Source organism: Vigna unguiculata, chromosome 2, assembly GCF_037176805.1.
Source record: "Vigna unguiculata cultivar grain cowpea cultivar isolate G323 ecotype 2 chromosome 2, ASM3717680v1, whole genome shotgun sequence".
Lineage (NCBI taxonomy): Eukaryota > Viridiplantae > Streptophyta > Magnoliopsida > Fabales > Fabaceae > Vigna > Vigna unguiculata.
In genome coordinates this window covers 19,715,976-19,733,199 of record NC_140793.1, presented here as the reverse complement: position 1 = coordinate 19,733,199, position 17,224 = coordinate 19,715,976, and the positions used below count along the sequence as shown (strand labels likewise).

The 17,224-nt window shown below is 31.4% G+C and overlaps 1 pseudogene; it reads left to right on the top strand.

Annotated features, from left to right (window-relative positions):
* Positions 1–3,718: 3,718 nt before the first annotated feature.
* Positions 3,719–4,606, top strand: LOC114174090 (basic leucine zipper 43 pseudogene; annotated as a pseudogene).
* The last annotated feature ends 12,618 nt before the right edge of the window (positions 4,607–17,224 follow it).

Genomic DNA, 17,224 nt, shown 5'->3' with positions numbered 1-17,224 from the left:
TTTTAGAAAATATATATTAAATAAAATATTAAAAAAACAATTATCCAAATAACAAAAAAAACTATCACGTTTTCATAGTTTATGTTTTTCCTTAAAACCATAGCATATTATACTTATTAAAATACAATTGCACTAGTGAAACTTTACATAAATTTACATCTCTTTTATTTATTGATATCTTTTTACATGGGATGGAGCATCCTAATTCCTCCCTCTTTTATTTATATTTATATGTTATCTATTGTTAATAAAAATATTATAGAACTGGTATTATAACGGGAGACAAGACAATTCCGTACACCCTACAAGAATAAGAAGCAACCACAGAAATTGGGCAAATGTGTACACATCTTAATAGTGCCATCATGTTTTACTCCAACTTTTTCTGATTTTTCTTTTTTTTTCAGATGAGATGAGCATTTGTAGTCCACCAATTTTCATGGAAATGGTGTGCACTGTGTTTAGATAAACCTTAACACCCCCCGTGCCTCAAAAGGACATAACCCATACAAAAGAGGTCAATAATGTACTCAATCTTTATTTCATGCTATAGGTATTGCTCTCCAAGCTTTTGGGTTATTCTTTTTCAACTATGGAAAAGATTCAACATTTTATGCAATCGTATATCTTAGTTTTAGCATCTGTTCATATTCTTAAATCAAACTTCATTACAATTGTTTATTTATGATGAGTTCAATTTTCAATAGGATTCATTTATCCGCATAACTATAAGAGTGCCCACCTTGAAATAAATGCTAATGCTAGTTACTTGTCGATTGGTTATAGCTCTTTGAAGCTTTCGCAACAGAGTGGAAGGAATAATGAAAATTCTTACCTAACTCTTTGGATTAATCTAATTTATTCTCTCTATATATATTTTAATCCATATCCTGCATCATAATGGACCAGAGCTTGCAAGTCCTAAATTAATGTTTTTTTAATCATGATTCTTTTCCCGAAAGGTAACTTCTCTCACGTAGTGTTAGGATATATACAGAATTTCACTATTAACTGCATCCAACAAACAGTGTTTTTTTTTGTCGTGCACCTAACTAGATTCTTCGTGTGTGTGTATATATATATATATATATATATATATATATATATTTTAAATATGTTTTTAGTTTTTAATTTGCAATGAAAATTAAAATTAGTTCTTTTTTTAAATTTTAGTCTAATTTAATTTTTCAACTTTAAATATGTGTAAATTTAGTCCTTTAAATCATATTTTGTTAATTTTATTTTACATTTCAAACACGTTTTATTATAATTTCTTAGTTAATATTGAATGGAAATATGTCAAATAGTGTTAACAACTTAAATATTATTAGAAAAAAAATTTAACGTTAAGTAAATTTAACAAAATTTTGTTAAAAAGACTAAATCTAAATCTTTTTAAAATTGAGATACTAAATTGGACTAAAGATTTCAATAGAGACTAATTCTAATTTTCAGTGAAAATTGAAGTACAGACATATATTTAACTCTTTTTTTCTGCAAACAGAGGGAACAAAATTTCTTAGCTAACCATGAAATCCAGCCTTAACTAGAAGAAACAGTGATAAGATTCGGTTTTTGGTTTTGAATTCTTAAAAGTGGTGCCACGCAGATAGAAAACTGCCCCTTAATTTACATATATAATGGCAAAGCACTATGACATGCCCTTTACAAGGAATTTATAAAGTACAAGGGACTTACAAGGATCTTCCACATAAATTCCAACACATACTACTACTACTACTACCCTTTCACAGATGGTTTATTTCGAAAGTTCTTTAATTGTACTTCGCCACTATCTGACTTTTTTGTTTTTCTTTTCCTCATACCAACCATCTTGTACTTCACCCTTATCATATAGATTAGTATAGAATGAAGGGAAACGTTCAATAGTGCGGAATCGCCTAATAAGTTTATATGTAAAAATGCAGTAATATAAGCATTTGTATCCAAGAAAATTAAGGCGACCCTTGAGGGATACCACATTTAAAGCATAAAACAATGACATTTGCATTTGCAAGTTGCAAGTTGCAGCCAAGCCTCTCTCAGATTTTGCCTAAACTTTTTAGATCTAATCTTTTGGGCATATTTTATATTTTCTTTATCGTATCATGCATGTGGGCCATAATAGAGAGACAGATTAGCAAAATAACTAAAACTGTTTTTTATTATTATTATATTATTATATACATTATGCAAATGTTAAAAAGTGGCTTCCACTTTTTGTTGGCTTGAACGAGATAGAATTAATAAGGTATTTTAGGCAACTACAGGGAAGCATAAAAAGTTAGCAAGTACTATTTTAGAGAAGGAGCGATAGATATGGCAGCCCCTGATACGTTGTGATCACAAACAAGGTGTTGAGTGAACATGAAGCGATGAAGACCTTCTTGAAATGTGATGGTTACTACAGTGTTTTTGAGACATCTGTAATCTCATAAACTGCTTCTATAATCTCATGCACATAGTGCTATTCAGTTCCCATCCAATCAATTTCGAGAAAACTTAACGTAAAGGATCAAAATTCAAAAGTGAGATAAAAAAGGAAAAGCATACTCAACACAAGTCATTTGATTATATCACTAATGGATTCCAAAAGCTATGACCCTAATTCTTTATAGTTTATCATTTTGAATAGAACTGCACCGAGGTAAACAAACACTAAAGGAACATAATTTAAAATCACGTTAGTACCTTCTGTAGCCTCTGCATAACATTATAATAACAACGCAGATAAACTGGTAAACAACGGTTTACATGATGAATGGTTGGAATTTAGGTGGAAGAAGTTTATTTGCTTACAAAAGAACAATAGCTCCAGCATGGTCGTGAGTCATCATAATTATAATAAATAATGATTATCAAATATCTTTTGAACTAGCTTTTATTGCTTCATGTGTGAAAAAAAAAAAATAATGATATTTTGACCCGATTTTTTTGAGTTACCTTTAATTCATAACTGTAATTATTCTTCAATTATCATATCACACTACTAAAAGTTATCAAAATAGATAATTGAAAGGTGATTAAAATGATAAATTAAAAGTAAATAAAAAAATCGGGTCAAAATATCATTATCAGAAAAGAAATTATTGGGTGTATTGCTTCAAAATTGGAAAGGGACCTCAAGAAAAGCTCTCTGGAAATTGATTTATGCATTGTTGTAATGTGGTGAAAGGATTTAAATGGGCAATCGCATTACATGATGCGGCTGCAACATTTGCATTATGATGACCACTACAAACACATCAAACAGTAACTATAAACAGGGTTTTTCTGAAACAGTTTAATGGACCGTAATAAATTAGTGACGTTTTCATGATCCTAATTCAATTTCATCAGTTTGCTAAGTCAACAAATTTCTATTAAATAAAGATCACAAGGAATTGAGACTGCAACCATGGCCACAAATGCGATTTAATAACTTGAATGCAGATTATACTTGCCCAATGTTTCAATTCTTAAATTTGCATTACAAACTTACACCATATTAAGATATAAAGAGCCATAGATAACATATAGATTAGATAGAAGTAACATTATTACGCATAGCCACATACATATAACCCAACAACTTTATGACATGGACTCTGGAGAGCCACTTATATGATAAAAAGTGGTCTTACCCCTGGATGTATATCTCATACCACATGCATACATTAGGAGCACTTCCCAATTATTGTTGAATTTTTTGCTCATGTAAGCTCTTGTAGTACCTCTCTGCCGAAACTGACCCCACTTTTCTGGTCATCATTTTCTATAAATTCACCCCAATTCCAACACAACCTTCCAAGTTCTAATATCATCTCTGACTCTGAATAAACCTTACAACCACACCCATAAAGAATAATCTTGAAAATTAGTTCTAAACTTCCAACCATGGTCCCTAGTGAGATAAGAGGAGTCCACTTTCTAGCACCTGAAAACCCATTCCTAGTTCCACCAAACTTTGGCCTTCTGCAAAGTGACATTCCAAACATCCACATGAACACCCTCCTAAGCAACTTTCCAAACTGCCACTTCCCTCCTTCGGGCTCTTGCATCAGCAGCAACTCAACCTCTGATGAAGCTGATGAAATCCACTTTAACATCATCGACGAAAGGAAACACAGGAGAATGATATCCAACCGAGAATCCGCCCGCAGATCAAGGATGAGGAAACAAAAACACTTGGATGAACTTTGGTCGCAGGTTGTTCGGCTCAGAACTGAGAACCACAATTTGATTGACAAACTTAACCATATGTCCGAGTCCCATGACAGAGTCCTCCAAGAGAACACACGCCTCAAGGAAGAAGCTTCTGATCTCCGCCAAATGCTAGCAGACATGCAAATCGGAACCTCCTTTGCTTGCTCCATCGAACAATTCCACGACCTTCCTTGCAACAAACCTGATCCTTCAAACCAATCGATCACTCCTGCAGACATGATTCATGAATGAGGCTATTCTCCACTATTTATACACAACCATAGTACTTACTCTCTATATATGTGCCTTCTTTTTTTACTTTAGATTTCTATGATCTTTGGCGCTCCATCGGAGATGTATGAGTTTAGAAGCATATAATATGTATCAATTATAAAATAATTAACAGCTTTACATGTTCTTATCTTTGAATCATTACAATACCATGCGAGTTAAATTTACGTCCATCGTACAAAACAAATTACAGTTTATTATCTATCATATCGCCGCGTCCTTATCTTCTTTATGTTGGTGAAGCAGTGTACCTAGCCAGAATATCATATTGTCAATTCTCTGTACCCATCATATAAACTAACAAAATAAAATGGTTCCTACATCATTTTCCCACTAAACTAAAACCCCGTAACGAAAAAAGGAACAGTTATCCATCACAGAAAAACCAGCGCAGGGGCAACAGATCAAAGAAAGAAAAACCTACTGGGAATAAAAAAAATTCATCTTTTTCGTTTAGAAGTAGCTGCAACTAGTATCTATATAGAGTTTTATGTTTTGTAGAACCAACACGTGCAAAAGTAAAACAAGGTATCATAAATCTGAAAGAACACCGAAAAGGGTGTCAGTTGTTGTACAGAGAGTGTAACAGGGTCAATACGACAAATGGTGGTGGAGGTGCTGGTGGTAGTGGATCATCACAAACAATACTACCACAAGAAGCAAAACATATAATCAAAAAGGGTATCCACTAAAAACAAAGAAAACAACTATTCTGAGGCTTTTAATTCTTGTGTCACTAACGTGGATTTTTATAACCAAGCGGATTTCAGGTGTTGCTTCAAACAGTACTTCTAACAAAGCGACAAGGAAGTTCATACATCATCAAGGTCCAGCAGCATGTCTATCTACAAAATTGTCAAATTGTGTGTTTCCTTTTGCAGGAGTGTGATCGAAACACTCAACGGCACATGAAGACAGGTTCTGCTTAAGGTTGGGGATTTGCTCGTATCTTAAGAATTTTGGAAAATTAAACCAGACATGGGATAAACTTTGACGGATTGAGGGAGGCGTGTGGCACCTTCATCATTGTATTATTGACAAGAGAATCTTGATAGCATTATGTGCAGATCGTGCAGCTTTTGACAATCGTCAAATCAGGTCACGTTGTTGTTAAAATGCTTGCCAATTTTTGGAGAAAGGTCAAAGCCCAAAACCTTGACGAAAGTTGTCATGGTTTTATGAACTTAAAGTTATTGATGGTTATATTATATAATAATATAGATTTAATTACTTTTTTTCGTTGTCCAAGAGTGTTAATAAGTCATCCAGTTTTTTTCACTATTTTTTAAAAATTGATACAATTTAATTTTTTCTTTTATTAAATCTTTTGAAACGAATTAATAATTTTTTATCAACCAAATTATTATTATTAATAATTTTAATTTTGATGAAAATTTTTTAATTTGTTTTAAGAAATTTAACGAGAAAAATCACGTTATATTAATTTTTAAAAAATTGAAATTAAATTGAAACTTAAAAAATTTAGCAAAACCAATTTGAGAATTTTAAAGGAGAGAATAAAATAATTAAACCTATAATATATAAGAGGCGTGCTTAATTTGATATGAAAGAGTGTGTTAATTTCATCCATATCAAAGGTTGTTTTGATTATTAAATTTCGCTTACGCTCTCATCTGTAGTATAGGTTTAGAAGATATATATTTTCTTTCTACAGCATTTATGAGCACTAAAACCAGAGTTAGTTGGAAATCAATCCAAGCAAATATATGATCCACCGGAATATGATGGTGCTGGGAAATTTGGGTTTTTGTGTGAACCTTAATAAATTTATGACATTTTGAGAATAGTTTAAATGTATATTTTATCATTTAGTTATGTCTCAGTTCAGATTTTCCTTAAATTAAAAATTATGTTATGACATTAAATACTCTCTGGACTTTAAATAGTCTACCGGATGAATGATACAAATATGCAATTAAATTAAAAACACAACTTTATAAATATTCAAACAAAGTGTGAAATTATGTGTTTTGCTATAAAGTTATTTATGTCATTTTGAATTCATCATAAATTTAATGTAAGGAGAAAATATAAATTAAAATTTGTTAATTTAGATAAATTCAGTTGGTTTTGCCTTATAACAAAAACTTAAAATACAAAAAACGCCAATGTTCATTTACTTACTATATAAGGAACTCAATTTAAAAAAAAAATCACTAAAAATTATCTACTTTAATCTAAAAAATAGTTATTCAATAAAATTAAACTAATTACTATCTATGTTGGAGAAGAAAGGTTTGTAGGATGTATTTCTTGGACAATGGAGCTTTGATCTTTAAAGATCTTAAACATTATGTTATTATGCAATAGTCAAAAAAGTAATTTGAACTTTAACAAATATTTAAATGTATTACTTCATGATTCAATAACCCAAATGATTCATGATTCCACAACTTAAATGATGCCTTTCATCCAATAAATGAGATAATAGCCATATTAGAACAAACCAATTTTCCTATTTCACTCAAAAGAGAAACAAGTGACAAAAAATTGTTCCATGCAACTTTAAAATAAAATAATTAATATTGTATGTACTAGAAGTTGTTTATCGATAAGTATGGACAACCCAAGAGTTTGAGAGACCTAAAACAAACTTATAAAACGAGTCTTTTTATTTAAAATTTATTTTTTAAACTTTTTTCATGCACAATTATTTATTAAATTATCATAATTAATTTAATTTAACATTCTATTAAAATGAATTTTATTAGTTTGAGAGACCTAAAACAAACTTATAAAATGAGTCCTTTTATTAAATTTTTTTTTAACTTTTTTCATGCAAAATTATTTATTAAATTGTCATAATTAATTTAATTTAACATTTATTTTTCAATAGATAATAAGACTAATTCATTTAATCTTTCTTGAGACATTCTCGAACCGCTTGTATTTTCTAATTTTTTTCTTATATATTTTTATAAATTTATTTATAGATTTTTTTTGTTGCGATGTTAATCCTTAATTCTTCTCTTCTTTTTTTATTTTTTAATAGCTTGATTCAAAAAAATTAGTTGACATATCTATATATTCTATATGAAATAAAAAATTATAATATATAAAACACTACTAAAGATAAGTATATAAAACGAATGAATTAAACAATAAAAACCTGGTTCTGGCTGTCAAGAAAGTAAACTCGATAGTAGATTTGTAGTATCTTGTAGTCTCAAGTTTCTTTCTCCTTCCCAAGTCTCAACTTTTATACAAATCAAGTTTCCAACCATGGTCCCTAGTGAGCCAATCCAACCTGTCTCACTTATTAGTGAGCCAAAAAAATTCGAACCCGACTCGACCCACCACGGGTTGGTGGGTTAAACGGGTTGGTTTACTAGTTCACTCAATTGAAAAAAATACATTTTTTTTTCTGCAGTCCAAAAAAAAACTATATTATAGTTCAAATTAATTGAAATCTAAATAAACTTCATTACATTCAAAATAATGTTCAACTTCAAATACAAACAAAGATCACAAAAAATCAAATTACTATCTAACATCAAATCATTCTTGTCACTTATCCAACTATAATATTAGAGTCTTGAATCGATAAATCCACTTGCATGAAGTAACGATTAGAAGTTGGATAAGAAGAACCTGAAATCAAATTAGTCATTACATAAAATGGCTTCAAGAACTCACACATTTTTTCAGCCTTTTTCCACTCATCACTTGATGGACAATGAACATAATTTCTATCACGGATAGCCAAGCATCCAAAGGCACGTCGATATCTAATTGCACTTCCAAGCATAAGATAGGTAGAATTCCATCTAGTAGCAACATCCATTCTCAATCCTACTTTGGTGTCAATACCCCTCACTTGAATAACACATTCTTTAAATGCAATTTTTCTTGCCTCCAATCCTCTTGCATACTTGATACTCTCTCTAATCTTATGCAAAGCATAAGAAGTCACCCTTAATCCCTCTTGCACAATAATATTCAAGACATGTGCACTACACCTTACATGAAAGTAATTACCATTACATATTAAACTATTTTGCAATTTCAATTGATCACACAATTTTTTGCAACACCTCATTGGCACTAGCATTGTTTAATGTGCTAGAAAAAACCTTCCTATCTATTCCCCAGTCAAGCAACAAAGCAAAATTTTTTTATGCCAAATCATGACCAGTATGTGGAGGTTCCATTTTACAAAAGGCAATAATCTTACTATTCAACTTCCAACTAGTATCAACAAAATGAGCAGTCAAACAAATAAACCCTTCTTGATTTATAGAAGTCCAACAATCAGATGTTAAACAAATTCGGCTATGAGATTTACACATTGCAAGTTTCACCCTCTCTTTGTGTTCATGAAATTTCTTTGAAATATTAGACACAACTATATTCCTACTTGGAACTCTTACTTCTGGATTTAGATATACAAGTAATTCCTTAATCCATTTATATTCAACAAAATTGTATGGAACCCCATGTTGAATAATAGCCATTGAAATAAGGTCATCTACAACTTTTTGGTCAATTTCCCTACACCTTAATTTCCCATCATGATCAATTATCATTTTTCCCACATCATTGTCTTTTAATTTCTTTAGGACCACACACTTTGACAAATGACGCAACATTGTTGAGGTCCCTATTTTTGTACCACAAATAACATACTCTGCACCACATGCCTTGCATTTGACCCTTTCTTTACCATCTTTTACACCAATTTTTGTAAAGTGATCTCAAACCTTATAAGTAGTTCCCCTAGATCTCTTACTTTCTCTATCAAAATCCTTACCCTCATTTTCAATCTCTTCTACAGATGGTGGCAAAGAGTCATGCAAATTATCATTAATACATTGATCATCTACTGTTTCAGAATTCATTTTATTTTGTAATCACCACAAACATAAACTATTTCAATAAATAACCACGTGTTGAGAAAAATCAAGCAGGCCACAATGCATACAAAATAGAATTAACGATACCATAACAAATGTAGCAGCACATGCTTAGAATCATTATTCATAATAATTAGTTGAATTTGAATGAGATTCATACCATTATGCAGTAAATTTTAAGTCTAAGTAAACAATTAGCTAGACTAAAAACTCTTTGAACAAAAAAAAATAAAAAATAAAGAAAAATCAGCTAGACTGAAAACTCTAAAGGACTGTCTAGACAAAAATAAGACAAAAATAAGACAAAAAAATGAGAGAACAAAAGAGAACAAAACAATGGGCATCTTGTCACATAAACCAAATTATTTTCCTATGAATTAAAGTTTTGTTGAGAAAAACAACCATGATTTGAAATGATTTGTGGCCATGTTTCTTTATCAAAAAAAAAAATCTTTTGCTACCCAATTTAAGCCTTGAAAAAAAACTTTTAAATTACCCTAAACAAGGGTCACCCACTGAAGATTGATATAATATTTGCATTTGTTTCATCTGACTAGTAGTTCACCAATACAAAAATATCAAAAATAAAAAATAAAAAAGAAACAAAATCATATGGTCATATCAAGAAAGGAAAAGAAAGAGAAGCAAAAGTTTGGAAAATGAGAATAAAAGGTCACCTCACTTTTTTGGGCCTTTACTATCATTTACTTCCATACCAGTAGCCTTGGTCATGATACAAGCTTAATAAAGTCCACACAAATCAAAGATTGGTTGTTATGTTTGGAAGATTTTAATTTAGAGGAAAATTTTGATTTGCTAACAGGTTTGTTCTAAAAAATGATAAAAAAATATTGAAAAAGTGTTTTTTTATATTTGCTTTTAAACACTAGGACAATTTATTTTTGGGTGACATATTTTCAAAGCTTCAAAATTAGCACATGCAATAAGACAATTAAGCTAAATTTGGGTTGTCCCCTTTCAATTCATTCTTCCTGAAATTTCATCTTTGCTCATGCAGTATCCTCCGCTCTAAGCCTAAACCTTGACCAACCTTAAAATAGTTCATCTTTATGAATCCCAAACCCAAACTAGGGCAATCACTTCGTTTGTAATTCATATGTTCTTATCATTCATTCTGAATTGGAGCATTTATTTACATTGAAGACTGTGATCACATTAGGGGCAACTTGTGAAAACTCTATCATTTATCAATTTCCTCAATTGGAAAAGCTAAAAACGCTTTTGCACCCTAAGACCATCCTAGGCTCTCACACTAGGGGCTAATTTTTGAAGTCCCCATCATTTCCTTCATACCATCAATAGTTGGGGAAAGCCTAAACACATTTTGTTTCCCGAGACCAATTCAAATTGGGGCAACTCCCTATTTAATCTTCATGATCTCATCCAAGCCTTTTCAAGTCATTACAGATTTCATGCATGTCATTCAAATAGTGTTTCAAAAGAAATGATTAAAAAAAGGGTTCGTTAGTAAACTGATTAGACCAAAGAAATAATTTGGAAAAGTAAGAAAATAAAATCAAAGTAGAATAATTCTGTGAATCCGAAATAACAATGAAATGGAGATCAATTCGAATTTGTTTTCAAAAAAATGCAAAAAGAAAAATTCATACATAAGGTATTTCATAAGTCATACCAAGTCATGCATACATGAGTCATTCATCTTTTTGAATAAAATATTTTCCACCTTTCTAATCAAAACCCTTTTCACTCATATGAATAATTATTGAATCCTTTTATGTTAGAAGGAAGAAAATTAAAAAAAAAACACAAATTTGTTTCTATGACGTTTCTTAAATTTATGGTCCTCTTCATTCATATGAATGAACAATAGACCCTAAGCTTAGCTTCCACACTGACCCTCAAGCCCAGTTTCACACTGGCCCCCAAGACTAGTTTCCACACTGGCCCCCAAGCCCAGTTTCCATACTGCCCCTAAGCCTAGTTTCCACACTAGTCCCCAAGCCTAGTTTTCACACTAGTCCCCAAACCCAGTTTTTTCTAGCCTCAAGTCTAGTTTTTTCTAGCAATTAAACCTACTTTTCCTTGCTCTAAAATTAAAATAAAGGAAAAAAAACAAATTCCACCTATACATCCACGCATTCACGTATACATCATCATATAAGTTCAAAAAGAAAATCATAACATGTCTTGCATCATCACATCATGTCATCCATCATACTCCAAAAAATCATTGAAAATTATTTTACAAAAAATAAAATAAAGAAGATTGAAAAAAAGTCATCAATGACATTTGTTTTTTGTAATTCTCACCTATGTTAGGCATTCACGCGGTGTTTGTCGACACTTCAAGACCAAAATCCAGGTTCTCCTTTTATAATCAAGACCCTCTACGAGGCAATGGTCATTGATTCCCTTATGTTTACATCAAGACCCACTACGAGGCAATGATCATCAATTTCTTTTTTACATGAAGGCCCGCTGCGAAGCAATGACCATTGATTTCATTGTCAAATTGAGGCCCTCTACAAGGCAATGATCATCGATTTCTTTACATCAAGACCCTCTGCGACGCAATGGTTATTGATTTCTTTGTTACATCAAGGCCCTTTACGAAGAAATGGTCATTGATTTTTGTCACATCGAGGCCCTTTGTGAGGCAATGGTCATCGATTTCTTTACATCAAGGCCCTCTACGAGGCAATGATCATTGATTTCTTTTCTTTCGATATAGACCCTCTTCTCGGGATTGGTCTATTTTATTTTTTAAAAAAGTCATAAAAGAAAATAATAAAACAAAATGTTTTGTTAGATCACGACCCTCTACATGGTAATGGTCATCGAATCTTTTGGATATAGACCCTTTGCTCAGGATTGGTCTATTTTTTTTCCAAAAAATAAAAAACTGGTGTGTAAGATCGGGACCCTTTACTTGGTGATGGTCACCTAGTTCTTTTCTTTTAGATAAAGACCCTATCTCCTTTGGAAATGGCAAAGTTGTCTTTAAATCTGTCTTCTTTTGAAACCTAAACGAAATTAGTGTTTCTATCTTTACTTATCTTTTACAACGATCTAGTAAAATCTAAGTAAAGATGGGTAGTTGTCAATACCCAATTTCGTCTGGGTGAATAAATTTATTTTCAAAAAAAAAATTAAAAAAAATGTTTTTAGTTAATAGTAAAAAAAAGGTGAAATAAAATTTTGTTCAAAGATTTTCAAACTTTAATTTAACAAAAAAAAAGTTAAAAAAAAAGCATATGAAAGAAAATAAGAAAAGAAAAAAAGAAGGAAGAGTCCAATTTATTTTTAATTATCACACTATTTTTCATGAGCCTAACAACTCAACATACTTTCTACCATTTTTACTGATAGAGAGAATATTGATACAATTATAATAATTAGAAGCAATATCTCTTCTAATAATTAGAATCAATATTATTGATGATGATTGATATTGTAATTTGATTCTCGTAATGTGTTGCTATCATAAACAATTTCTTCCTTATATTGTTCATTACAATTAAGGTTGTGATTGCATTGATATTGCAATGTGTGAATAAATACGAACTCTGTCATATGAAAAAGGGATAGGAAAAAAAAAAAGAAAACATTCTCTACACTTCCTCTTTTTTCTCATTACCACACACAGACACATCCCATTTTATCTCTTTTCGAAAAAAAACAAAAATCTTAGAAAATGAGGCATGAAAAGAAAAGAGAAAAGGTAGCTATAATGTACAAAATGAGATGGTGAGATTGATATAGAAGAAGAGATATTGAAAATTTTTGAAGGTACGTCACTACCAGTTTCTCTTCCTCTTGATTTATTTTTTCCAATTTTTATTATATTTTTTTTAAATGATCAAAGAATATTTTTTTCCCATTTCTTTAGTGTTTGTCCAACCGCTCGCGTCGCGTGACACCAATTTTAAAATAATTCAAAATACTAAAAATTTAAATAAAAAGTTTTTCAAAATTATCAAAAAAATCAAATAATTTTTCATATAATTTTCTGAATTATTTTTTTCATTAAAGAACTATTTAACCCTAATACTCCATTGTGAATGGAGATACGTAGGAGTGAGGATTAATCCTTGTCGGACCTAAAAAATAATAAAATGATTTTTGTTTCTTTTGTACATTCTTTTATTACTATTTTTGAAAAAAGTTAAATATTTTGAAAACCACATCCTTTTGCATGTTTAATTGAAGGTACCATCTTAGGACGAACACTGTACAATGTTAATACCTTCCCCATGCGTAATCGACTCTCGGACCCAAAATATGGTTTTTTGCAGACTTTGTCTTATTTTTTGGTTTTTCCCAAGTTTTTTAGAATAAACTATGGTGGTGACTCCAAACTCTATTTTTTCAAATTTTATTTTTGGTTCGTCATTTTGATGATAACAAAACACTTTACCAAATGACTAAGTCTCTAGTTATAATTGAAGATGTGTTATATGATTAAGAGAGAACATCTAACACATTGAATAATTGATCAATGTTGTGTGAATGTTAAAATATGTGATCAGGACTTTCACTTATGTATGCCTGATCATTAGTAGCCAAATGCTGTGTTAGAATAAGCTAAAAGTGTAGAATATGCAAAGGGCAAGTCTTAAGCATTAGATGAGTCCAAATAGTAGACGAGTCAATGTGTTAGATAAGCATAAAATGTTTGCCCACGGTGAAGGGCACGCTGATGTGTTAGACAAGCATAAAACATCTTTTTTTCTTTAAAAATAACAAACAATACTAAAATTAAAAAAATTGAAAAATAGTTTTCTCTTTCACTTTATTGTGGATGGTTTGTAGCCCATATCGTGTGACACTCATTTTCAAATAATATCAAAAATAGTTTTTTTTCCAGTTTTTTATGTTTGTCCCGCCGTTTAAGTCATTTGCATTCATTTTCAAATAATTGAAAAATACAAAAAAATGTATAAAAAGTTTCAAAATTTAAAAAGATCAAATTGAAACTCGTTCATGTTAGCCAGATCCTACTAACACTCCTTTTCACTAAAGCCCAACTACCGCTAGCCCGATTTCACAAATAGTTTTATAAAATAATTATGTAACATTGATTCTCCATTGTGAATGGAGATATTTAGGAGCGAGGGCCAAGCCCCAAAAAAATTTTCCTTTCTTTTTCTTATTTTCTTTTTAGGAAAAATTATTATTTTGAAAACCATATCAATTTCGTACATTTGATTAAGGGTACCACCTTTGGGCGAACGTTGTAGGGTGGTAACATGTAACGACTCTAAGACTCGAAATTCGGTTTTGTTGGCCTTGCAAATATCTTTACGGTTTTCCATAGTTTTTTTCAGAATAAACTATGATGGTGACTCCAAACTTTGTTTTTAAATTCTTATCTTTTCTGATTTATAGTCCCATGCGATTTCGATTGCGACACCAAGGAGAGAAATGACTATGTTGTTTGTCAACCAAAATAGTAATGGAAAAAGCTAAAAGAGGAGATAATGTTGAATTTGGAAGTTATCGAGTTTGATTTAGAGGAAGATAGTTGAGTGGTGAGAGAGGAAAGAGCTCCCTATCATTTGAAAAGGAGGTATATATGTATATAAACATGGGCCATGTCTATAAGAGGTAGTAGATATTTATCTTGTCACATGATATTGAGTGGGTATGCGAGCAAGGCATAACTCACAAAGTCTATTGGATATTATAAGACGGGTGCAAAACCTCTAATATCAAATTCAATATTCTTAATCTTCTAGAAGTGGGTCGTGTGTGCATGAAGAAAATACATGTTTAATGATTGACGCGTGTGCATGGACGAGTGTACTTGCTTTGTGATATGTATATATTTTTATGTCATATGCGTGTTTCTTTTAAAGTTAGCTTACCCTATGTTTTGGTGTTTTATGTGTTATAAATCAGATACATTTTGAGAGGTCCCTGGTCTTTGCTGAGAGGTTATAAAGCTGATACCCATTAGTCAGTTTTAAATATAGTAACAACGTAAAACACTCTTACGTTTTAGAATACCTATCAGAAAGAGAACAGTAGCATCTCATACTACGTGCTTTCATGGATCCTTTATTAATTCTGAGTACACAATCTTTTCACTCATACTTAAATATATTTCGAATATATTGTATTATTGTATCTTATATATATTTTATTCCTATCCATTGGTATCAGAGCTCTAAGATACAAAATATAATTATTCTTTTGGAAAGTATATGGAGATATTAACTTTCTCGTTTCAATTAGAAAATTGATGAAAGGGTTTAATTGATTTTACGTTTCGGGTGCTACTCCATGGTAAAATTATTGCTAATTAATGAATTTGCAAAGGGGATTAAAATTGTTGAAAACCCAAATTAAAGAAACCTTAACCTTAATTAGAATCCTTTTCGAACCCTTCTTCATGCTGCTTAGAAATCGAACGACTTGTCACCAGCGACGGAGCTACGACGTGTCTCGGTTTGATTCGATATCTGTCACCGGTGCGGCGATTGCGGTGCTGATATCGCGGAGGTGCCCAGCCTTGACGGTTTCCCAAGATATCGTCGCTTAAAGACCCTTTCGCAAGTGGTTCCCAGTGGTTGCAGTGTCATTTTTGTTGCGGAGGTTCGCAGTGCGAACAATGGTCGTTTTTGTCGCGGAGGTTCGTAGTGCGAACGATGGTCATTTTCATCGTGGAGGTTCACAGTGCGAACGGTGGTCGTTTCCGTCGCGGAGGTTCACAGTGCGAACAGTGGTCGTTTCCGTCACGGAGGTTCGTAGTGCAAACGATGGTCATTTCATCGCGGAGGTTTGTGGCAGTGCGAACAGTGGTCGTTCGCTCGAGCTGGTGGTCCTTGTTCACGTCACAGTGGCTTGTTTTTTTTTTGTTCTCTTGTGATGGGTCGCGTTTTCGCTCACGGTTATGAGTTGTAGAGGTATCCAGCAACATCGTTCAATTTTTGGTGTGCGCAACAATGGTGGTTCGCGCAACAGTAGTGTGTTGGTGGATGATGGTCACATTTTGGTGGCATGTATTTTGCATCCTAATGGCCTACGTGTGGACCATATTTTTTTAATCTTTTAAAACAACAACAATAATAATAATAATAATAAAATAAGTAAATAAAAATTATATTAATAATAACAATTATTATTATTATTATTGTTATTATTATTATTTCATGCATTATATAATTTATTATATTTTTTGTTAACCATGATATAATTTTATATAATTGTTAACTCACCTATCGTGAGTACAATTATATGAAATTTTGTGGGAATGATATAATTTAATTATTTTATTAATTAATTTGATATTACATTAATATGAATCATACCTTATCGGTATTTTATTATTAATGTATTTTTTTTCTTGATACAATGTATTTTTTGAACTTTATTATGTCAATTATTTGTCTTGTACCTTTTCGGTATTAGATTTCTTTTGATATGAGATGTGCATTGTATTTTATTATATTTTTTATTTATTATGATTCAGGACCCTTAAGCGGGATCATAGTGAATGAGAAATAATTTGATATTATAGGCATATCTTGCTGTGTATTCAAAAACATTTATTTTGTTTATTTACACAATAAGTGTGTTAAATGTTTCTTTGTTATTTTGATACCAGCTTCTTTGTCTATGCCATTGACTTCGGTCAAAATTTTAAATGGCACAAATTTTGAGGACTGGAAAGAATATTTAGATTTGTATCTAGCAATTACCAACATGGACTTTTCCTTGAGAGAAGCAGAATCTTTCGCTCTTAACCCTGAGTCCACTAGTGTCCAGAGAGCTTCTCGTGAAAAATGGGAACACTCGAACAGGGTGTACTTGATGGTGATGAGATACACCATGGAGAAGTCTATGCAGCAGAGCATTCCGGATATTGACATTGCTAAGGATTTTATGAA